A 22,478-nucleotide genomic window follows, 5' to 3' on the forward strand; every position below is an offset into this window, starting at 1 on the left:
TATAGGATGTGCATACTCAGTCTCTGACTCTCTTTCTCTCTTTGTTTATATATATATATATACATATATATTTATATATAATAGATCTTCAGAGTTGTTGTTCGTTATTATGTAGGTGTAACTTATATACTTATTTTCAGAAACTAGGTCTCATTTATAACTCGCAGGCTGCTTGTATAGCTGACTCGTCATCATTAATCTTAGATCCGCAATAATTCAAGCTTCTCACTTGTCTTATGTATGTACTATACGATCTGATAATCTATGGTGGTATAACACTCAATGTATAGGATTATTCATCATGATATGTGTACATACGAACATATCTCCGATGTGTGCTTGAAACTCGGTCTGAGAGGCTTAAGTTTTTGCTATCACTTGTGGTTTTAATGATTTCTCACGAATGTTATATATTTCTGATGAAATATACTTATTTAATTATCAATGCGCGTTAGAATATAGTGACTTAAGAATATTTATGTTTTGTCTAAAACAGAACGTGACATTTAGAATATTTTTTATAATTTCGAATTATAACGAATTCGCATTTTTAGGACTGAGTTTAATCAGGAATTTAAGAATTTATTCTACCAAATCAGAATTAATAGTTTTTATAGGTTCTAAAGAGATGTTAAATTTTGATTTTTTAGCAGCCATAGAAGCTAATAAGTGTATAAAGTATGAAAATGCTTATTTACGTCCTCTTAAGAATGTCAAGTACTAAAATAAGTATATTCAAGTATATTGAGTACTTAAAACCGTTGAATTTCGACTCACACATTTGATAATTAATGAAGCCAAAAATAAAATCGACGTGTATGTATTTACCTGTCGGTTAATATAATGTACCTTGTAATTCATTTTGTAAAAAGTACGATTAGTTTTGAGTATGACAAGCAATGTAAATCTACGCATAGAATAGATTATTGATTAATTATCATAAAGAATAAAGGACAGACGTTAAAAGCATTATGGGTTATAGACGTGAGAAAGCTGTGAACAATTTACCGATGAACGGATGTTGCCGTGGGCGCAGTCAGTCTAGCGTTCTAAATTACCTTCGATGAGTAGATCCGACAACAAAAGCGTGTGTTTTGCTTCTTCACTCTGGCCCCATTTATCTCTACAAGACACAATACGGCCCGGATTTGACACATCTATCAACGCACAATGCTCGACCCTGTTCATTCCATTCTTCAACTTTTCGCTCCCTAAGGATGCCTCCCAGTCTGATGCTTGCTTGGTAATTTCTCTCTCAGACTCTCTTATTTTTTTCTATTATCGTTATTCTCTCGTGCCGCTCTATTTTCTCTCAAGAGTAAAAGAGAATAAAAAAAAACTGTGCGAGCAATAATCCATGGACATTCGTCATACCTGTATAATGTTGTAATTAATCTTACCACAGGCCATTATTAACTTATTTCAATGTCCCTGTGTCATTTATTCTTTTTATCTAACCTGTACCTTGACAAGTAATTTTCATGCCACGATGACAAATTTTTTTCATCTATTTGAAATTTTAACGAATTGTCAAATACATAACGATAAATTTTAAGACGTTAAACATTCATTTTATTCTAGGAAGGTCTTAAATTTCGACTTGAAAAATGACTTTGTTGTAAATCCTCAAATTTACCGATTGCTTAATAATTGAAATAATAATTTTTACCTCTTTCGAAAAAGAGATCTTTTTTAATATCCTGTTTGACTCTTAATAGTTCAATTATATTAGACACGCGATATTTTATACTCACATTGTTTTCATCGTTCGCAAGTGTAACAGCGTTTCTATATACAAATCAAGAAATATCTGAATTCGAGACATAGCTATTTGGCATTCATAGCGCCTTGTTTGCTTCATCCATAAAAATTATAGTATAAATTTTAAAACATAGTATAATATAAAATCAAGACAAGGCGATTATAAATTAATAATACTTGATGTGAAATAGTTATAATGGTAATATATGCTTTGAAATGAAGTTATTTATACTCACAGCTTACCAAATCTACTATGTTTATATATAACGAAAGCATAAAAAGTATATAACATAAGAGTTTTGCGCCAAGATCCATCAATTTATCCTCAAAGTGCTCGTTTGGCGTCCGGCAACAAAATCGCTGTGGCCAAGTTCACTTTATGAAGCTAGAATAGATTAATGCTCTCGTTTGTTCAGTAATGACGTCGATAAATTATCTTAATAGTCGGTACCCCCTTTTACTATAAATATATTCAACGGTGATGTAAGCTCTTTGCCATAATATACGTTTGTTATTTTTTATAGTAATCTTTACTTCTTCTTTTTTTTACCATCGAATTGTAAAACGACGTTTTTTTATTCAGAAATCTATAATACACATGTCGTCTCACAGGAATTCGGGCGCGATTGATTCTCAACCCTTATGAAATTTTAAACACTTTTAGTGAACCAATGAAGCTCCAAAGATCCTTCAGATGCCCGTCTCTCATATTCAATAAAAATCAAATTTTCATCAGATGTCGTCGTTTGGAGGTCTTAGGAATCTGTTAGAGGTTTAAAAATAGAGCACTACTTCGCTTCGCATTCGAAGGGTGCAAAATTGCGGATGACTTTTTTTCTATTGAACGGATTCAAATAAATTTTACCAATTTCCGTTTAAAGGCACTTTTATTTACAACTAGTAAAAAATTGTTTGAATGCAATCGACTCACTCTGGACCAATCCCAGAACCTCGCTACAAGAACTCGAACATCCAAAAAGTCAATGTTAGACACAGCACTAAAAGCAATGTTTCTTCTTACGCTATAAAATAGTTTGACGACACTTCTATCACTCTATGCAATTTTTATAGCGTTTATAACAAATATATATATATACGTAGGTGCATCAAAGTTCAACCCAACTTCATGGAGTCATAGTCGTCCAGCACAGTGTAATAGCCGTGAGTTATTCACTTAATGCGGCCATTACGGGCTCCTCGATGGCGCTTCATCCTGATTTACTTGACAAGCATTTATTACACCTATTTGTGATATTAAATGACTTGTATTCGACTAGCTCATTTGCTTTTACCAAGCAATATAATGCAAGAAATATTTCTTGAGCACTTAAATCCAAATTATCCTCATAAAATTTTAATAATATCATTTGTAAAGTTTAAATGGAGACTTTTTGATAGCATGAATGAAATGTTAATTTAGAAATCGAATTTATAAGATTATTATAATTATTGTACAAGTATTGAATCATTTGTATTATCTTTTGGTGTCGACATAAACTTAATGTGAGTAAATATAAGTATTTTAGGTATTATAAAATATATCACTATTATACTTTACATGTTTCATTTACCCACATTAACTTGACAGTGTTACTGATCTATACTTTGTGTATTAAGAAGTAAAGCTAAGCCTGCCCTGGCATACGCTGGGTGTCGCTTATTTACTTAAGTCACAGACTGATACATGACTCGATGTTGATCTGTCGGCACCTTTCATCCTACCGCCAGGCCATGAAGAAGATAACCTTGAGCGGCTGATTAATAACTGTTCCACTTGAAGAAATAGCGACAGAGAAGAAAAATATCATCTAAACACCGGGTGTTAACACATTTGATGTAAAAACTTTTTAGTTTTCTTCAGACAAATATTCAGTTTCTATAATTGTACAATTAATTTTGTTATATATATCGATCTCCTTTAGAAATGTGTGTTCACATTTTTCATATATAAATACAGATAAAAAAACCTTTTACACAATTGCTTGATTAGAGATGTATGTCCGGAAAAAACGAATTATATATGGCCACATATGACCATAACTGCTTTATATGTGGCCATATATATCCCACATATAGTCATATATGCCTATATATGCTCCATATAGTCATATATAATTCGTTTTTTCCGAATACTTCTTAACCACTGCCTAGCAGAGATGAGTCTTATCACGAGTTAGAGACAATACCTAATACCTGATGTCATAAACTATTGGCTCTCGGAAATCCTATATCCAAAAATGTTGATGGTATGAATGGAAGCTGATAGACAGTGAACCACGTGGCTAATTAGAGTGAGAATACTTCAAATTCCCATACACGAATTGTTCTCATATACTTCATCACCTACTTCTACATTCGACATATTTGATTGTGGTATTACTATGCCACAGCATAAAATTCTTCACGTTTTCATCGTAGCTATTGCAGGCGTTTCTACAAAGTTATTTGAATACCTAAGTACCATTTAAGTTTCACCAATAACATCAGTGATCGGTTATTTTACACACACGTTGACTTAAAACTCTAACGGATTGTAAGGAATGGATGAATCAACCGATCGGCACAGCCATAATAGACATAAACGAACCGCATTGTTTGTCGCAAAACATTCCCCTGTCGGCTGACGCCGGAAACATTCATTACAGCGTGTCGCCTGCTGGAAATCGCTAACATATACATGGCTATGTGTGGTCGGTAGAGTAGTTTAATATATGTATATTTTGTGTCTTTCTATACATATAAGGTATTTGTAGTGCAGAGTGAATTAAAAAGAAGGGAGTGCCGACTCTTTTCGGAGAATTGGCAATTCATATATTGGCCAGAAGAAGCCGGTCATTGTAACACAGCTGAATTTATAGGGTTTGCTGTCCTACCTCCATCTGATGATAAGTAATATAGTTATTGTATTATATAGATGACGGACTAAGTTTTTAAATTCAATTTTTTTTGCGATTGAGATATTCCTCGCTATTAATAACTTTTTTATTCAGATGCATTCGGATGGAAAAAAAATCCGACTATTCATGAAAAAAAACCCGATGACAATTTAGTATCTTTGGGTAATATTTCATCTAAGCTCTGTTTCAAGATTAATATCGGCTTATATAAGAGCTATTAATTTTACTTACTGTATTTTATTTCCATGTTTTACAAGTAAATTTATAAAAGTCATACTTGAAAAATCTAATAATTGCAGTTAAAATTAATATTAATAGCGCTTGGATCGGTCTTAACCTACAGATACGCCATCTGCAACTGAGATGGACACAGACGCCATATTTTCGTAGCTACTTCAGACATCATCGATCATAACGATCTTCTCATCGCGTGACATTAAATCTCGATCCCCAAATTTTATCCCAATCTATATCTGCATGTTATAATTTATTTGATTGATTTTCAAGTCATAAATTGGAATATTTCAAATTTAATCATAACACTAATTATAAAAAATTACGAAACCTATTTATTAGAAAAATATGTTTCTCTCCATATTTATTCAATGAATTATAATGTCGTTATATCTTAAAAATGTAATTATTTCTTTATATTTTTAATTGGCACACCTGTCAACTGTCATAATTAATAATCAGTTATTGCATCAGTGATCAGAAGAAGAGGATATATTATAAGGCAACTTGACAAGAAAGGCTAATAAAAAAAAAGACGGCGCACGAGAGAGAAATAAACGAGTATAGGCAAAAGATGAAAGCAAGATCGCGGACTTAAGACATTAATTTGCTCTTATCCGTACGAACAAAATGTCAGAGTGCCAGTTGATAATACGTGGTAGATAAATCAAGTACGTTGAAAAGATGACGGTGATAAATGTAAACACGCCTGCCAGGCGGCTACGCTGGAGATAGTTACCACGATACACGGAGACCCCGCAGGTCATGACTGATGGCGATGTCATGAAATGGCGGTATCATAATAATTCATGAGTACCACAGTACCCGGTTTAATCGTTGATTAATGAAACAACGGCATCTTTGTGATTCGTTGTTGTTTTTATTATTTTTTATTATTTATTTTGCCTTGTATATATTTATATGTATATGAATCTCTTTTTACATTTATTAAGATGGTAAGTATGAGTGAATATATATATAATTATATATATTTGTGTGTGTGTTTTATACTTATGTCTTATTAAATAGCCTGAGATGTATACATAAATGTAACAAATGACAAATCTAATTGACATATATTAAAACATAACGGATTTAGTGGCGTCAACGGCTTATTATTCTATTTATTTAATTTTTATTTTTATCAATTGGCCCTAATACATCAAGTACTTACTTATATATATATACATACTAGAGCTGCGCTATCGAATATGAGAAATAGAGTTTACGCATAGATATGTACAAATATATATATTTGTAAGCTATAGTACAAATTTTTTTTTACTGTAAAATGTTCAAGTGCTTGTATCTCATGAACAATACACTTTAGCAATATAAGTGTAATAACCAATTTTGTAGAAGAGGAAATTTCTTGAAAGATTGGTCCTATGCATATTTTTCGTAGGACATGCCGTTTTTTCACTATTAACAAAAATGTATGAAAAAAGTGAAGAAATTGACTCTTGGAGCTGATACAGTCAACATGGATCGAGTTAGAGGAAAATCGTTTTTCACACTTTCAAAAGCAACAATTATTCTACCAATAAAAACTGGTTTCAAAACGATAGCTTAAAATCCGGCTAATCTATAGCAATTTAAAAAAAAATTTTATTCAATTTACATACTTTTTAAATGAAAAAATTTTAAAATTAAAAAGGAAGTACTTAAAATTAATACTAAGGGCTCAAACTTTGAGGGAATTTTTTTTCGATGTGAACACCAATATTTAGGTGAAAATGAACTTTTTTTAGGAGTAAATTTCACTCAAAGAAGATTTAATAAATACTAAACAGTCATCTACTCCGGATTTACTCCGTGTTCACTCCGCTAATTTTTTACAGTGTATAAATATATATAAATATATGTGCGTATGTATATATGCATGTATATGTATATGTGTATATATATATAGTGTGTACGGTTGTGTAAAACGCAGAAAGCACATCAGCGCAACTGCGTGCCTACCGGTAATCACGCCGGAGAATAAAGTTATTCAAGAACATAAATAACCGGAGTGCCTGAAATAAGGCATTAATTTATGTTATTTATCGCCCATTACGTGGTAGAGAAACATTCGTGCTGGGTTAATAATTTATCATTCACGGCACGCATCTACATCCTAAACTGTCGTTTTCCCAGCTTTGTATATATATTTAATAATTTTTAGTATATTATTGTTCTTTTCATGCTTGTAATTAATATATAGAGCGCGTTGAAAAATAAAATATATGTATGTACTATATACATAGATATAAGTTTTAATAACGTAACAATCGCTTTCAATTATGACTGTGACAAGTTTAATATTTCTTTAATTCGGGGTTACATAATTCATAAAAATTAACAAAAATAATATTATATCTTAATTAGTATTGGGTTCGTCAAAAGGCGTTATGTAATTGACGCAATAATTTACCCTCTTTTAGGGTGAAATCAGTAGATCAATTATTACAATGTTTATACTTGTTAATTGAATTTAAAAAATGATCGGTAAATATTTCTGTAAATTATGTACAGATGAATTTATGTACATGTAGCCTCTGTGAGCATGTTGTCCACAACAGGCCATAAATAAAATACTATAAGAAGTGATGACGAAGAATAAAAAATTTATTGTCGACAACTGCTCGGTTAGCCGACGCTAATTGCACATTGTGAAGCCATTTTACAAGCGTTACCACAAAAGGAAAGTAATAGATGTGCCAAAGCAGAATAAAAAAAAAAATAAATGAAATGAAAAGAAAATGAGAAAGAAAGAAAATTCACAGCCTTAAGTAAGAGAAAAAGATAGAGCAAAATATATAACCTATAGAGAGAGAAAATATAGTCCGTCTGCAAGGTCGTGGTCTACGAACTGAGAAATTTATCGTCCGGAAGGACGAGAGAAAAATAACGGTGATATTTATGTATCCGAATTCTTTTCTTCATCGCTGCCTTTTGCCTGAGCAAAGAAGGCCACAATTCCCAATTCACGCCATTTCTCGCCACTGTAGTTTCGGTGCATGGGCTATTAGTGTGCAGGTTACGTTAGTGCAAAGGTTGCATTGAATTACTGAACTAGGCCCGATGGCATATATACTACACTATTGCAGGTATCTGAATAGATACCAAGTCTAACTTTCGACTCTGTGGGCAAACTAATATTTCAAGCTGAAGCGGAACCAAGATTGAGGTTAGGAAGCAATGGAGGCTGCTGACCGCTGTAAAGATAAATTTGTTCCGCAATTGAGCCGAGCATGCCACAATAAATCTTTCTCTATTAAGCTTACATGTATGTACATCTATTTTTATCCTCTGATTCTTTTTTTCTTTCAAAGATTCACTTTTATGTCAGAGAAAATAGGATTGAAAAATGTTTTCTCATGTCGGAAATCGACGAAAACTTTGATTAATTTTTACCCGTAAAATTGCGAAAAGCCACAACATAAACGAAATTCTTGCAGTTACTATTAAGGGAAACTGCCACCGGACCTCTCTCTCACAGAAAAATTAACAGCACTATCTTTGTTGCACTCGTAGAGTAAATGAGAATTTTAAAACAACTTTTCTCGAAGACGAATTAGAATTTTTGAAAATACGAAATTTTTAGCTCTGTTAAGATTTTGAAAAACGCTAAAGACTGTTTTAGGTTTCTAGTGTTTATCCGTGAATTAAATCGAATCGAAAATCGGTTGACGTCAGATTAATGAACTAAAAATATAAAAATTGAATAATCTTTTGTTTGACGAAAACCATCAGTCAAAAAATAAATTGCGTGTATAATATAGATAATTTAACGTAAACAATTTTGAACAATAAATAAATTTTAAATGGAAAAGATTTTTCGGTAAAGTCAACAATTGGATAGATATCCAAGAATGTAATGTATATAAATATCCATCGATAAATATACAGTAATATATGGGTTCCATGAAGAATCATTGAAACTAATTGATGCGTATCGAATATAGGTCATCAATTTATTGAAATATTACTTAATGTATTCTTGTGTTACTCGAGTGTGTGTGTCGCACAACTGTCAGTGAGAAAGCTAATTTATTATGACGCGGTTTTTCATCCTATTGTGATCAAAAACCGAGCATCACACAATAGACGTCGGTATCGAAGTAGAAAGTTGAAATTTTAAGTGTTTAGACAAGCTGTCAGTTGTATGACAATGGTGTAAGATTGAGGGTTTCTCGAGGCTAATAAATACACAGCTGGAACACAGGTCTCTCTTCTATTCTACACATATCTATACCTATACCTATACGATATATGTATACCCAATGTACAATGTACATTATTCGCAGTGTCTTGTGTCCCCTTGTTCCACGTTTCAACAACCTCAAGTGAGCTGGTAAACCCACAAGCTGTACCGTAGGCTATGGGGTTCAGGTCTCAAACATGTCAGGTATAAAGTATATAAGGGTCTATATGTGTTATGTTGCAGTCTGTTTAAAATTTAAACTTTAAAGAAACTGTTGTCTTGTATGCATTCAATGCTAATAATAACTTGACAGCCTTAGCACCTTGAGTTTTGTAATTTTGTCACATCATAAATTTATGATCTGAGGACGGTATAATGGGAAAGGTATTATCATCCTTAGATCTTTTGTAATTTATTGACCTATTGTACTTTTGAGATAGTTTGTAAATTTGAAATAAACTACTCAGTTTCAAAATATTATAAAAAATACTCCACTTTTATCTGTTGAGTTTTTTTACTTTTTGGTCAGTATATAAACAGTTTGAATAAATCCATAATTCACGGATCGTGTTGTATTAGGTAATGATGTAAAGCAGGAAAGTATGTGATCATGCACACACGTGCGGAAGGGTTCTAATATTCTCGTATTAGAATAGAAGAGGGTTAGGAATGATAAGGAAGGAATCGCTTCAATGAAACATTTTCAATGAACAGTTTATAGATAAATTGAGAAAAATAATCGAATAGTCCGAACAGGGAATCGAACCCAGACCATGTCGGTTAGGCGCCGAGTGCTCTATTAAGAGCTATTGTGAATTTGTGTACCGAAATTTCAAAATTGGCACTAACAGTAACTAAAATTGTTACTTTTGATGACAGGAGATCAAATATTTCAAATGTTCAAGCTAATATTTGAAAAAAGCCAAAAAAACTGACTTTGGTTTCATTTCATAAGAAAAATTTTATGGATGAATCAACAGAAAATACGGATAGTAAGTTAATTACGAAGTATGTAATGATTTCCATGAGCCGAAAATGTTCTTTGAAAACTTCAATTTTGTAGACAGGGTTTAAAAAATTCTATTTGATAAATTTCTTATGCATAATATCGTTTTATACTCCTTTTTTGGCAACAACCTCTCTCTTATATGAAAGGGTAATTGCATCTATCCACAGTAGGGGCGGAAGGTAATTAGTAGCGTCGAGAGAACAGTTATGCTGAGCAATAGATACGGGAACAATGGACAGCCGGGACTGTCATGACAGGAATATGGGACGTGAGTCTGGATGAGTAAAATGGAAGAGTAGAAATGAGCAAACAGGCAAGTAACCAACCTAGAGAGAAAGATAAAGAGAGAAAGTGAGTGAGTGAGTATGATGAATGAACGCGCGGCTGTCGAGCGGCCATTGCTGTGCCGATGATGGATGGTCACCATTCCTGTCTCTAATTATTTCATACTTTGCAATCGGAACGATAATCCATCCACGTTGATGATGGCTACGACCTGTCACTGATAAATCATCAAGCCGCGTCACGATCACGACAGTCGTTACGTGCTAAACTTTCAATGCCACTCCTCTCTCTCTCTCTTTCTCTCTTTCTCCTTTGTATGCCATCATCTTTTTAGATCATTAACTGTACAATGTAATATATTCTTTGTCATACATTTTTTTTTCATTTTTCATTTTACTGTCTACCGTCTAAATTATATGAGCCCATGTTCATCGTTAATCATTTCAAATACTTCCGGTTTAAAGAGAAAAAATGTACATCTATATATATAAATATATATAAGTTAATTTTTTCGGCTCGAGAGTTCAAAAATTTAATGACTCAAAAAATTTTTCTGAGCTTCAAAAGTTCACTGCCGTATGTCTATGACGTATTCCGCGAAATTTAAAACCTTGCTAGAACCTAGAAATCCAGGATCAAGAAAGAAAAAGACTTACTGAGTACTTAATTTGTATAATAGAATAACAACTTCTTAAAGCGAAGTCAAATTTCGACTTGGGGTGAATTTGACTAATTTCGAATAATATAATTTACAGTTCTGACATTTTTATTCTTATAATGAAATATTTTGAATTTTTCCAAAAGCCCATGCACTAAAATCCCATCAATGAGTTATGGTTATTGGTCGTCTATTGATTTAAATTTTGATAGTTTCCCCTTAAACATGAAACTATTGTCTAGTCTGTTAGCTAGTTAGGACGAACATTTATTCTCACTTCCTGCGGCGAATGGTCAGCATCGTCATCATCAGAACCCAGCAGGTCTCAACCAAACAATCCTACTACCACTATTACTATACTACCACTTTCGACAGGTCAGTAATTTAAATGATGAGGCTAAAGCATACCGCCATACAAACAATCGATGCCGACGTGTCTAATTGAACTGAATACCGCGATCTCCGGGCCATTTACCATCAATTCTCTCGTTTCATCTCTCGTCGTCGGCACTTAATAAATAGACTACGTTCTATTGGGGCAATTTTAGTAACTTTGGATCCATCAAAAGACAGCACCGTGTTATTATCCTGTAAAAGGTCTCAAGTTTTACGACACGGTTCCATTTATTTTATTATTTTCTGAGGCGCCAACTTACTGTCTGGGTTTCTTATGATTTCGTTCTTTTTCTTTTCAGTTTTGACTCGAGTCAGTTCTCAAAAAAAAATTAATTTAATTATATTTAATTTCAATGAATTATCGTTAGCGATTTTTATGAAAAATGAATAAGATTTACATCTGAAAATATATAAATAATAAGAGATGATAACACTTGATGTGCTATGCAGCTGCATGAAGGTATGACATTGCAGAAACACAGACAATATATTGAGCTACGTAAAATCTTGTTCCACCCTCGATTTATCCTGCCGTAACTATATATACTCATAAATCACTTGACTGTTTTCATTCTACGTACAACACGGATAGAATGTGAAAGGGAGAAACACAGTTGATTCCCCATAAATTTTATCCGAAATATCACGTAAGGGTGTGCGATGCTTCAAACATCAAAATTATTAATTACCATGACGAAATAAAATTGAATCATCCCTTAAATCACAATAATGAATGATTTATTTTCTATATATATACACAACAGACAACCATATTTTTTAATATCAACGTTACCATTTTTAATAGTAAGACATAACTCGTAAAATAATAATAATTATGAAAATTGATAACAACTCTATGTACTTTTATCACAAATGAATAAATATCATGGCAGTAGTAGAAAATATATTGGTAAAATTACGTCGATAGATCCTAATTATTTGCATCTATACATCCGGGTATCATTTTGAAAATCTAATAGTTTCTAACGACCTCAAAATATCGACATCCGATGGAAAATTAATTCACGAAAATTGGATTAAAATGAGTATAGCTTGCCAAGAACGACCCTACAGCTTAATAAAGTTTTCCAAGTGATTAGTCGTGATAGCCGTAATCCCAGGAAGCTAAAGATGAAACTGGTTAATAAAAGAATAATTATTAATGTTGCTCAGAATATTAAATAAAATAAACTCAGATGCTATAGATAGATAGATAAATATATTTATTTGATCCTAGAGCCGTAGCTCCCTGAGGACCATCAAAAAAATACAAAAAATCTTACAAAATATATACATGTGTATGTTTTACATTTTTTAACAAAATGATTAATTAACTAATTATTAACATTCAAAAAATGATTAAAACAAGCAATCTTAAATTCTATAAAAGTTCGCATTGTCGTTAGTTCTGGCGGTGAAGAATTCCATAGATGCATACCATGAATTAAAAACGAGTTTTCACATATTGATGATCTACATTTTGGTTTTCTTAAGTAGTCTTGCCTAATATCTCCTCTACGTAACAAAACAGGCAGAAACTCTAATTTCGATCTAAATAGTTGATTAAAGTTCAAATGTATTACTTTATAAAATAAGCAAACAATAAAAAAGTCTCTCCTCGATTTTAACTTTAACCAACCTAATCTTTTATAATACGCACTGACATGTTCAAACCTAGCAATTTTATAAATGAATCTAACACACGCATTCAGTTTCCTTTGTAATTTAAGTTGTAATCTATTTGTAATATTATTAAAAGCTGCAGTACAATAATCAAAAATTGGAAAAATCAGTGTCGTTACTCATTTTATCCGCATTTGCTACGATTACATATATGCGTAACCTGATTTTCCCATGACAAAGTGTTATCAATTATTACTCCTAGATATTTAACAGAATTAACATAAGGAATAACGCAATTATTTACAATAATATTTGGCGCTGATTTACATTCATCACAGTTAGTTAAATAGGGGTTTGTTTACAAATTATTTACAAATCCCCGATATTTAATTAATCAAGAAATGCTTAATTACTATACGTAATAGTACATAATAAATAACTTTAAATAAATGTACTAATTTTTAGCAAAAGTCAGAGTAAAATTTCGTGACACAAAAAAAATCAAGACTCCTTAATATAAGGGATGAATTAAAATTATTCGTCATAAATGATAAAATATTTAGTAATTTTACACTATTTGAATAGTCCAACAATCGGAAGTATTTAAATGATTCATTTATCACCACTCTATTCTTATTTTGTCTTATTTATGTATTATTTGCCTGTGTATAATAAATCATCTTCATAATGACAGCTAAAATATTATGTCTATTCATCAAGATTTATCTCTCACCTGCCTTTTCAATTTCTCTTACAGCACTTTATTCTTTTTTCTCGTATAGTCAGTAATTTATTTTCCAATATTTGATTTTTCGATGCCGATTGACGTTTACAAATATATTCAATATTGTGTACATATGTTAAGATTAAGTCACACTACATGTTACCACATTCTCGAGTCTCGCTTGTGCTGTTTAAGACATTTGTTTTCTCTTAGTGTTGGACAAAAGGTCTTGCTAAATAATTTCTTATCTTCCGTGACGATGTACCTGAAGATCAGAACGTTTTCGCGCAATAAAAAAAAATTGGAAAGAGAAATTCTACTGATGACTAGATTTCTGAAATGTTTCGCATATAGATCCTGGTATGTCGGCCGAAATCTTAGGCCACCCCAACTTCCGGAACTGCCCTCAGCAGTCGAATTACTGAAATTTTTTTCATTTTCACTGCAAGAAAAACGTTCCAATCTTCAGGTCCATCTGACAATCGTTTTTTAATATCACTAGAAATTTTCAGTGCTATCTCTAGAAAAGAATATCAGTATTCATATATATATACTCGTACAAATGATTCATTAATATATAATACTGGTTTACAAAAAGCTTTTGCAAGTTCGTCCATTAGCATAAATCCAAAGGATACAATGACAATTGAGTGAGTATCTTAACCTCGGTACTTATACCTCGTATATATATTTATTTATATATATATAGGTGTGTGTGAGTATTACAGTGTCACCCAACAGGCACGGCTGTCAAATTACGACAGTCGGGACTAACATGGTACAGAATGTATTAGTATACGATGGGTTAAAGGGGGATAAAAGAACGTTCGGAAATTACGGCCTCGTAACTTTCAGTAAGCGTAAAAAGCGTATATAGGGTGGCAGTGAAACAGAGGGGTAGGACGGACATCAGCCAGAGAACAACGTAGTGTGACGCGAATAGCACTCTTTTACTTTCATTCTTTTACTTCCTATTCTTGTTGTACGGTTTATAGCTCTCGGGCGTCTATTTCCAAGCTATCCCTCACGTATTCCAGTTTCGTCACCTATGTGTGTCTGTATATATTCAGTTGATTTTGTGTGCGAGGAAAGGGGAATCGACACGCCCGCACACAAACACTGCTTTACGAGCCGAAGTTACATGATTTCTGCATTCACCCCGGCAATTTGAGACGGCATATTACCATTCTCACTACGTCGTCACTTCGACAATCTACATAAACACACATACACGTCTGTATGCTCATACCTATACATACACATTTGTATCAGTACGAATGTGGATAAAAATATATTCATGTATTTGGTTTCATAAATTTTTATTTTTCGTATTAAAAATTTATAGGAAACATCATTTTCAGTTGTTCATATGATGAGCGATCATCGTTGATCAATATTAGAATTGGGCATAAATCGATCACTGCATTCCATGCACACCAACTCATATATATATACGTATATTTATTCCCAGTGAAATTTATGCATAAGCATCAGCAGCAGAGCCACAGAAATCTCATCTGAAAATTTTCGAACACGCTCTTTGCGTGGCTGCATCAACACAGAATACACGATGGAGATTCTCCGTACCGCCCGTATGGTACAGATGGTTTTCAGAGTACAGCAGTTGAGTATTATACAGTACCGACACGAATGCACACCCAGAGCGCGGTTAGTCCTGACTAAACTCGACGTTGAGTCGTCCCGCTACGCGGTAAATCAACCCGGTGAACTCTTGGTCGAGGCAAACAATGCGTGCCGTGACGAAGGCATTGTTGAGTTTACGCCCTGCGGGGCGCTCCAGCTAACATCCGAGCCCAACCGGCTCCGTTCACTCACTATTATGCTAGAAGACCATCAATTACATGGAAAATTGCCCACACATTATTTATGTTTGTTCACATACATATATATCTATATATATATATTTATTTATTGCATGAAAGATTTGAAAATTGTCTGTGAAAGAAAACGTCAAAACACATGAAGAAAACAAAAAGATATCGAAATTTCGACTTTGAAAAATCTAAGCCATATATATATTATTTGTCGTATGGATGGTCTGGATTTAAGTTTTCTTATATATTTTATAAAAAGTTTTCAAATAGATTTTTTGATGTCAGAGAACTAACACAGCTGTTAATTTTATAGGGATATCGAAATAAATTCCTATAAAATAAACTTTATTATTTATATAAGTACCGGATGTGCTGATGATAGTAATACCCGACTTATACAGTAAATAATAATTTATTGATATGTAAATTATAAAATAGGTGTATACGGTCTTCTTTTATTAATATTTAAATACGATAACATGTTCAAAATCGACAAATTCTTTATGTAAAACCAGTTTATAGAAATATTTATTAAATTTATTATATGTATCTATCCATTAATAATATTTTTACACTCAAATAAAACGTTTTTTTTTTTTACTTCATAAATAAATATCTTAATATATGATACATGCGTAAGTTGGAGAATAAAAACGCACATACGATTAATTAATAGCATATTATACATCTAGTGCAAAAAAGTGAGAGATGTAAAAAACGGAAAACAGGCTGCAGGCATGCCAACTGACAAGGCTTTCATACCTATTTGTACTCGATAGTAGAAGTACGCAATAGTTTTTGTAAGAAATACTTTAAGTAATCCGTAACATCCCCACCCGAGAGAGTATATCGAAGTTCACTTAGATTTGAAGGTTAGTATTTGTCTTCCTCGGATGGTAAGTTTGTAGTTCATATTCTATAGGTTTTATAATATAATATAAAAAATCAATGGAAAAATGAGTTTTTGGTGCAAAAACTGGACCCTTGTATAAATCTTCAAGTATTATAATTTGCACTGTAATAATTGAAACTAGTTCCTAAAATTACAAATATAGATACCAAATTTTACAGTTTCTAATTCATAGAAGGAATCTAGTTGTTATTAAGGACTAAAAAAGTCTTATATGAAACTGTAAAAATTTCTACATCTCAGTTTCGAAGTAGAGACGTTGCCGATATTTGAAACTGAAATAAATCTTGGACATATTTCATTTTTCCGTGTACTTTTTGTAGGTCACGAAATGTATTTTGTACGCATCTGAAGACACTATTCGGGCAAATAAAGATTTTTCGCGCCAAAATATCCTTTTTTTCTGTGCATGACAAAAAATATTAAATTCCCCATCATATTATTTACCGATCAATGCAGTCTGATTGAAAATTTATATAATAATCGAGGGCGTACCGTATAATATAAAATAGTCCTTAGTGACTACGTTTCTCCCAAGTTTTTCATATTATCCATACATGTCTAGCTTGATTGATGACTACGAAATGCCATCTATATATCAAACTTGACATATATAATATAGAGTTCAGTCGATATATCGAGATTTATAAATGTTGAGAGAAATGTAATATCAAATTCGTGCTTTTCAATCTTTTTTCTTTGATCTGAACTTAAATTTTATAAATTTATATATATATATATATATATATATATATATATATATATATATATATGATTTATATTACATAATTTATGTGTAGGGAGCTTTTGCAGGTCATAAATATTTCTGAGGGTTAACCGACAGCAGGCTCTATAGATTACATCCCCTTTAGCTAATAAATACGTTATTGTCTGACTCGAATGATGTATGACACCCTATAGTAAACGATAGCAATATGTATGTGTACTTTAAGATATTTTCGATGATAAACTAAAGTAGCTTCACAATTTTATTCAACTCCATAAAAAATATAACCCTATATTTCAACAATAAATTAGTGTAATTTTAAGACAATGAAAAAACAATACTTTTTAATATGTACACCTTATTTTACTATGAAAAGGTATTATTACTGACACGAAAAAGACCATCATATAGCTTATTAATCAAACTGGCATACATGAAATTTGAAATTTTTCATTTTGCTGTATCCACTTATAAAAGTTTTAGTAATTTTATACGTAATCCCTGGTTTTAAAATGAAATTTAAGTGAAATATATACGACTTTTCTAAAAATTATAAAAATAACGGGTTTTTAGTCATTTTTCACTCTACCCTCATACTGATATTGAAAATAATTATTATAATTTTGGATCCCGTATGATGGTGGACATAGTTAAGATTCATGACCCAAAGCAGAATGTGTGTCCTGAATCATCTACTGATACTGCTAATGAATAATTCATCAGAAACTAAAATTTTATCAAGTTTTAATTTAAAAAAAAGGCCATTCGGCGTCTAAAATAATTTGAAAATTACAAATCGCCACCATTTATAAAATAATTTACCGATTTCGCTCATCTTTGAACTTGACCGAGCTAATCATTCATAGAACAAGTGTGCCAAGTTTCATTAAGATCCATTTTAAATTTCAGGTGCTATTTTCGTTATTGATCCCCTATTTAGAAAATCTCATAGAATCCAATAGACTCTCATAAGATCCCATAGATCCCATAGAGATTTTATAAGAACGAATGAGTTCTATAAGAAGTGCTATAGTTAAGTATAGGGCCTTACACAGACAGCTATAAGAATCTATCGGTTTTTTTAAGCAGGGTCCATACATATATAAACTTTTGAACCAACAGTATTTTTGGAACCTACTCTATGAAATCTATTAAAAACTGGTGAGTTTAAAAAAAATAACAGTTTAAAAACTGAAGCCAAATTTTGAAAAGCAGAATTGATTGAAAATAATTATTTACAAGAATTTACTGGACACGACTTTTCTCCCTTTTTCTGTATATAAATTGCCTGGGATTAAAATTATCGAACGACATTCGACTAATTGTATAGTATTTTACCTCGTTGGATATTACGACAATAAAAAAGGCAGTTTAACATAAGTATCGTAAGCATATAGTTTCCTCAGAAAGGGTATTAGCGGCGTTATTAACGCTGTTTCTAAAGGGTATACGTGTTGGTGAAAGATGAGAGCGCTGTATAATTATCTGAAGGTTTTGGCCACAACCCACAGCGACGAGGGTGACGTGTTTATGTGGCGCCGAATATAAGCCACTTCAAAAATAAATAATATATATTACACAAAGAGATGGTCAGGAACGATATATATTTGTATTAAAAATTATTTCTTTTTTTATTTATTACTTTATTTTTATCTGATTCTTAACCGCATTTCAATTGTTATGATAACTTATGACACACAAAATAAAGTGTCGATATCATCTACGTTGGGTGAACCCCGATTGTACTTATGTGTTCCTATATGTGTGAAAGAGCAGATGAATTTCCATCGTAAAGTAACAATAACGCATTATGGGGTGGATCGAAAAATAAAGCTTGATATATAGCTGTCGGGTTGATGGTGATGAAGAACGTTGATAGGAAACTGAGTGTGTTTGTGGATTTGTGCATGATTGTGATATATATATATATATATATATATATACATACATACATGCACTGTACATATATTGTTCGTATTTATAAATAGAAATAAAATCAAACATTTTGCCAGTTGTCAATAATGTTCGGTGTACAATAAAGAGGTAGATGACAATTAGATGATAAAATTGATCGGTATCCATTCATAATAAATAGGTTTTTTTTTCATGTAACGAGTTTGTTATCTACTGTGATACATATTGAATATTTTTGACAGATAATACAGATTATTTATATGAGTAATGTCATTTTACTTCTCACTAATGGATAAGTTGACAAATAAAAATGACTGTTTTTGAATTATATACGGCCGATTCTCTGCCTACTGTAATTTTTCATGTCCGGTATCAAATTTATACGACTCCACATAAATTTTTTTCATTAATTTTGGGTCGAAATTGTAAATAAGACCGTTTACTGCGATCCAGTTAGAGTTTGTTACCGTGGGATTTGCGCTTTTTATTTTTTCAATTCAATTATTATTGATATTGTTATTTTCTATCGAAATCCGTTATCCAATAGAAATTATATTTTTAGGGGATGTAGTCCAATAGTCGCTTTATCGAATTGTTCTACAGTAATATTCAAAGTATTCATTGCTGATCACAATAATTCAGTGAATTCTCGTCAGGATTTTTATTAGATTGCAATATTTTCAAATTTTCCCGGCTTTCCGCTAACGGACATTCAACAGACGCCTTAATTTTGGTGATGATCTTCGTCTAAGAAATCCTATAACTATAAAAAATCTAGACTCAGGGCTCGGTGCTGGGAAAAAAAAATTTTTCTCCTGCTATATTGAAGTTAAAAAAAGTAAATAGCAAAAATCGAGTTAACAAAGTCAAATGCAAATAAAAAAGATTATAGAAGTCAAAATCAAGTTAATTAAGTCAAAAGCCAGTCCAATAAGTCAAAGAACTCAAAATCAAGTTGTTTTTTTGACCCGGGTACTAGCAAAATAGCATGTATACGACAATACTAAAGATATAGAGGGTAAGTGTGCGCAAAGCTATGCACTTCGGTCCGAAATGAATGGGTTTGCGCACACTTGCCTCACATGACTACTATTTTGCCGAGATATATATTTTTTTGTGCGGAAACTTCTGTTTTTTAAAAAATACCCGCCTCAAAATTTGACTTCACTTTAAGTTCTCAACATACTTGAATAAACCTATTTTAGTACTTGACATTCTTAAGCGGACCTAAAAAATCAAAATTTAACATCTCTTTAGAACCTATAAAAACTATTAATTCTCATTTGGTAGGATAAATTCTTAAATTCCTGATTAAAGCCTAAGAATTCTACGTATGACCAATTCCCAACTCCTACATTAGTCCTTTAAGTTCTAATTTACTTTTTTCTTTAATTTAAAATCTTTCGGTGGACCTATCGAAGCCTTGTTAGCACTCTGTGCGCTTAATAACTTATAACGATTCTATATCAGAAAAATATCATCTTTCTTTTTAAATTTAAATTGATAGGTTCAAATAAATATGTTAAAACTGTAGGTCTACTAGGTCCTAATAAATAGTGTAGAATTCATAGGCCGAAATGAGCTTTTACAGTATGTTTAGGCTCTGATAAGTATTAATAATTTTAAATTTTTACGCCTATATAACAACTAAGCATGCCTTTTTCTCCCGTAACTGACATTTATAGGATTTATATAGGAGTTGTTTTTCTATACAAATTAAGTGCTCAGTGTCCTTTTCTTTCTCGATCCTAAAATTTCTAGGTTCTAGCAAGGTTTTGAATTTCGACTCGGGTAATTGCCAAATTTATATTTTACAAATTCATTATTCAAAGACTTTATGACGAAGTGATAATTATATTGATGATGTATATTTACATTACACATTTTACCCAATTTATTAATGGATCAGTAATATGGTATGTTTATGTTGCTTGAAAAACTATCTTCCTTGAAGTTTTTCAAAGACGTATCATTCAAAAGTATACAAAACATATTATCTTTAATAATATTTTATGTTTAATAAAGCTAACTTTTCTCTGGGTACTGAAAATAATCATCATTATAATGATACATACCACGTCAATAAATAAATAAATACATATATATATATCTATATATGTGCGTGTAAAAATTTATATGTATATCAATATAATTAGATGAGCGGTTACTACGTTTATATTGGCCCGCATTGGGCGCATTACTTTACCGGCAAACATCAAAGCGATCGCTTCAAGATCAACGTCGTAAAATGTAATTATTTTTTTGTGGCCGTTGTAAAGCAATAAATAACCGGATGCAAGTCAAGTCAGTGCGGACGACGACGAACAGAGACGTTATACATATCTATCTGTCTCTCCGCTGTTGTATTATATCTTTCACTAAAGTCTTTTGCCTACACGTTATTAAATTTTGTTTATATAATTCTTAACTTAATATTATCATTATCAGTTTGAAACGTGACAATTAATAACAATAAATATACACATTAAATTTTTCATTTAATTTACAGCGAATATAATCCGCTCAGTATATAAAGAAATAAAAAATTTTAAATGTTGATATTAAGGATGTGCGTTTAATTCGAAAAGATTCAAATTATTCGAAAAAGATATATTCGATTCGATCTGAATCCGATTCGCATACTTCTAGTTCATATATTTTTGGATTTATAATATTTATAAAATTAAAACCGATATGTTTGTCGACAGTTAAATTATTTAAGTGTATTCATATTCTCAATAATGTCATTTTTTTATGCTCTAACATACGTAATTGTTGCTGTTGTTAGCTGCTACTGTTATATATAATTGAACAATTTCAATAACAATCAACTGCCATTACATGTACTCGTATACACGTACATAGCAAAACTTATAATTGTTCTTATAACTACATGTGTACTTTTAATGACACTGTCGCAGGAAATTAAACGATATTTTTTTAACATCTATCATAGTTAACGATTATGTCTAATCTATCGGTTCGTCCATATTTTTTTTTTTTTTATGTTCATCAATAATTGCAAGTTATTACGATAAAATATATAGATATATGAAATTATATTTAATAGTTGCAATAATAACGGTAATTTATAAGAACTGCTATTTAAAAAAAATTCTTTATAGTTGTCGGTCTCGAATTGATATTTTTTATTTATAAATATATCATTATCTAATTTTAAACTTAAAGTTAATTTTTTTTCTGAGCTGAAAAAAAAAATTCAAATACTTTAAAGCTTTTTGAATTATTTGTAAAATTCGAATTATTCGTAAATTTTCGAATTTTTCGTAAATTTTCGAATTATTTGTAACTTTTC

The 22,478-nt window shown here is 31.5% G+C and overlaps 1 long non-coding RNA gene across 1 annotated transcript in view; it reads right to left on the reverse strand.

The window, feature by feature from the left end:
- LOC130674859 (uncharacterized) overlaps positions 1–22,478 on the reverse strand; it is a 163,508-nt gene that overhangs the window by 125,491 nt on the left and 15,539 nt on the right. The gene's annotated exons all lie outside the window — the stretch shown is intronic.

The sequence above is a fragment of the Microplitis mediator genome, chromosome 9, assembly GCF_029852145.1.
Source record: "Microplitis mediator isolate UGA2020A chromosome 9, iyMicMedi2.1, whole genome shotgun sequence".
Classification (NCBI taxonomy): domain Eukaryota; kingdom Metazoa; phylum Arthropoda; class Insecta; order Hymenoptera; family Braconidae; genus Microplitis; species Microplitis mediator.